Source organism: Equus quagga, unplaced genomic scaffold, assembly GCF_021613505.1.
Source record: "Equus quagga isolate Etosha38 unplaced genomic scaffold, UCLA_HA_Equagga_1.0 73948_RagTag, whole genome shotgun sequence".
Classification (NCBI taxonomy): Eukaryota; Metazoa; Chordata; class Mammalia; order Perissodactyla; family Equidae; genus Equus; species Equus quagga.
The window spans coordinates 125,300-129,916 of NW_025802963.1; positions in this window are offsets into that span (position 1 = coordinate 125,300).

Genomic DNA, 4,617 nt, shown 5'->3' on the forward strand with positions numbered 1-4,617 from the left:
CACATGCAAAAGAATGAAAGTAGACCACTACCTTATACCATACACAAAAATTAATTCAAAATGGATTAAAGACTTGAATGTAAGACCTGAAACCATAAAACTCCTAGAAGAAAATATAGTCAGTACAGTCTTTGACATCAGTCGTAGTAGCGTCTTTTCGAATACCATGTCTACTCAGGCAAGGCAAACAAAAGAAAATGGACAAATGGGACTACATCAGACTAAAGAGCTTCTGCAAGGCAAAGGATGCCAGGAACAAAGTGAAAAGACAGCTCACTAACAGGGAGAAAATCATATATTTCTCATATATCTGAGAAGGTTTTAATTTCCAAAATATATAAAGAACTCCTACAACTCAACAACAACAACAAAACAACCTGATCAAAAAATGGGCAGAAGATCTGAACAGATATTTTTCCAAAGAAGACATACAGATGACCAAGAGGCACATGAAAATATTGAAAATAGAAAAAAATTGAAAATAGAAACACTGTATGATCTAGCTAGACCACTACTGGATATTTATCCAAAGAACATGAAATCAACAACTCAAAGAGATTTATTCACCCCTATGCTCATGGCAGCATTATTCACAATAGTCAAGACATGGAAGCAACCCATGTGTCCATCAACTGTTGATTGGATAAAGAAGATGTGGTGTATATATATATATATATATATATATATATATATAAAATGGAATACCATTCAGCCATTAAAAAAGACAAAATCGTCCCATTTACAACAACATGGGAGGAACCTGAGAATATGAGGTTAAGTGAAATAAACCAGAGAAAGACAAACATTGCCTGCGTCCATCATATGTGGCGATAAACAAACAGATGGACAAAGAGAACAGTTTAGTGGTTACCAGAGGTAAAATGGTGGGGGGCAGTGGACGAAAGAGGTAAAGGGGCACATATGCATGGTAAAGGATAAGAAGTAGACTGTTGGAGTTTAGCACGATGCAGTTTATACAGTAGCTTATAAACAATAATGTACACCTGAAATTATGCAATGTTATAAACCACTGTGACCTCAATAAAATAACTGAAGAAAAACCAACAAAAAGTGTTCACAAAACTATACGGAAGATTTTGTAAGGTAATATACATATAATAAATGCAGATACCAAACATGTTAAAGAAGGTTCCTATGATGGAGATGGGAAGGGGTATGGAAATTGAGGAGAAAAAGTAAAATCATTAAAATAAAACAAGAGAGAAGACTTGCCAAAAAAAATCCCTTCGTATGGTAGGATAATGATGCCTGGTGCTCAGCTCAGTGTCTGCAGATAGTAAGACTGTTCAATACATATTGGCCCATTTTGTTGAGGTTATTCAACATTATGAGACTTGTCCAGCTGCACGGCAAATATTGACCAAGTTTCCTCTCAGTTGTGCTCTTCTGAAATGGCCATTCCCCTGTTCTCACTCTAATGCAGAGGCTCTCAGCCAGAGGTGACTTTGCTTTTTCTTGCCCAGGGGACACTGGCAATGTCTGGAGACATTATTGCTTGTCACAATTGGGGGCATTCCGGGCATCTAGTTGATGAAAACCAGGGATGCTGCTAAACACCCTACAATGCACAAATGGCCCCACCACAAAGAATTATCTGGCCCCAAATTTCAATGGTTCCAAGATTGAGAAACCCTTCAACTGAAATCCATCGGCCCTTCTCTGGCCTTGAATGGAGCCTCCAGGAGTTCCCTTGAGTCCACTGACTTGGTCTTGCAGCAGAGATGAGCTTCATGTCCCATGCATCCCTGGAAATCAATCTGAGAATTTGAATTTTCAGATGCATTTTAAAGGAGATATTTATAAAACTAGTGCCAACTTAAATCCCTGGACAATTGCATTGTTTCCATGTCTCTGTACAGAGAAGGGTTTGTTGTTTAATCATTATCATTTTGGGCCAACTCATAGCCAAATATTCCCTCTGGACCTTGTCCAGGAATGTCAAGTGCATGATGTACTTGGTTCTTTCTTTTCACCCATATCTCACCCCTTGTAAGAGGAAGAAAAGGTAGCTTATTCCTATTAAGCTTTCACTGTGTAGCAGGCACCATGCTAGGGTCAGAGAGCGACTGATGGGTTTCAGTTGAAGGGTTTCTCGACCTTGGCCCTATGGGCATCTCGGGCTGGATAACTTGGAGTATTTTACAGGCACGTTGTTTTCACTTGGTCCCTACCCATAGGTGTTGGTATTATCTGCCTTGGATAGAGAAGGAACTGAGATTTAAAGCAGTGCAACAGCTGACTGTCCTGGGGGGAATAGTGCTGCCCCCACCTGCGCATCCACTGCAACCTCAGAGTGTGGCCTGATTGGGAAGAGGGTCCTTGCGGATGTACTTAGTTAAGGATCTGGAGATGAAATCATCCTGGATTTAGGGTGTGCCCTAAATCCAATGACCAGTGCCCTTATAAGCAGAGGAGAGGACACACAGAGATGCTGAGAAGATGCCATGTGAAGACGGAGGCAGAGATTGAAGCGACCCAGCTACACGCCAAGGAGCACAAGGATTGCCGAAAGCCACTAGAATCCAGGAGAGAGGTCTGGGACAATTCCCCCTCAGAGCCCCCAGAACGAATACATGCTGCCAACCGCTCGATTTAGGATTTCTGGCCTCCAGAACTGCGAGAGAATAAATCTCTGTTGTCTTAGACCATCCAGTCGGTGGTGCTTTGTTTCAGCAGCCACAGGAAAATAATACACCAACCCAAGATTACCCTGCAAACAAGTGGTAGAATCAATTTAAAGTCACAGCTGGTGTAACTCCAGAATCCCTGCTTTTCTCTTCATGTCCTACTTTCCAACAAAGAGTAATGGATTGTTCAGGTCCTGCTTCCCTAAGGAAACCGTTGGCTCTTCTGCCCCAATCATGGTGTGTTTATCTCCTCTGCCTGATGACTGTCTTACTGCCTGGCCTGGGGTAGAAGCCACCTCACCAGCCACGGGTCCAGGGTCCCCTTGGATGTCCTTGCCCTGGCGCACCCCCATTCACTCACCTGGCTCTGGCATGCTGGTCCTTTCAGCTGGTTGGTCAACAGCCCCCCGTCTCCACCTCAAGAAGATACCATTCAGGTCGACTCTGGTTTACCTCCAAGAGCTGTTGATTAGTCTGGAACACAAAGTCAACTCAAAGCCACTGGCCCAGGACCTTTAGATCTTCCACCACTGAAGACTATATGGTATCTCCCCAATGTCTTAGCCATTGAAGACCTCCTTCCTTCCATTGGACACTCAGCACTGCTTTTATCTGACCTCCTCTTCTCTTCCAGAATGACCAGGTGGTTCCCTTTCTACTGATGCATCCACAGAGCAGCACATCCCCCTCACTGGCTTTTGGAGTCTCCTGAAAGCAACTTCTGCAATAGGATTGGATCCCTATGTCATGGTTGGCCTTGGGCTTCACACACATTCTTCCTTCGGGACATTTTAGGAAAAAGGCGGTTCCCTCCACTAAACCCACCTTCCCCAGTCAGGCAAGCAGGTCTGCACACAGATAAGGCTTGGCTTCAGGTGGGTTACCGCCTTGTCTTAAATCACCTCCCTCACACCTTAGGATGAAGAGTCTCTACAACCAGTTTTCTGAGTTGACTTTTAAGACTCTTCCTTTTCATATTCTCCTGTTGCTGCTTGTACTTCAGATCTGATGTCCTTTGCTGAAAATGAGAGATGAGAGAAGAGGCATTGTGGTTAGCCGAGTCTCTATAGCCAATAAAAACTTTCTAGCATCTCCCACATATGATGGAGCATGGACGAGTCCTTCCTCCATCAGGCAGAGGAGATCCAGGCCCAGTGAAAATGTTCTGATTTCTTCTAAATTCAGAAGAAAAGAGATGACTCTATGAAAACTGGAGTATGTGTGTTTATACCAAACACAAGCTATAAAATATATTTTTAAATCTATATGTATGTATATATATTTTATAGAAGAAAGAGTCATCGAGGCAAAAGTTCCTCTGGCCCATCCAAGTGACCCTACAATTCTGCCTTTTTGTCTCTTTGCTAGTTTGCTAATCAAATAATGAGTCCTTGAGACCCAGTTCTCAGAGTTCTTGCTCTTTTATTGTCTATTCTGCCCTCACTCGCAACCACAGAGCACCAGGTGCATAGAAAGTGCTCCATAAGTATCTTCTGTCTGAATAAAATCTGAAAGAGAAATATTTAGTGTGATGACATGTCTAAGGTGACAGCGTGATTGACTGCCGAGCTAGGAGTCAAACCCACCCTGACTGATTCCTAGTCATGTGTCCTCTCTATTCTGCCAAGTGAATGGAGGGTTCTCTCCTTCTGCTCTGGCTCTCCAGGCTAGTCTGATTTGATCTCTGAAAACTGCTTCAGAGAATCAGATATTTAGTCTGCCCCAGAAGGAGAGCCAAAGGTGTCTCTGGGCTGTGCCAGGGAGCAGGTCCTAAATCCAATCTCTCAGCAATGGCCAGAGCTCCAGGTCTTCCCAGCTCAGCAGCTGCTATGGAGGTTCAAGCATGGACTTTAAAGTAGATGACGTCCCCTGAGTGTCTTGCATGCTCAGGCGCATGCAGGGCTGACCCACTGAGATAAAACAAATGGTCAGAAGTCCACCTCAGAGCTGGGGGAGATTAAAGATGCAT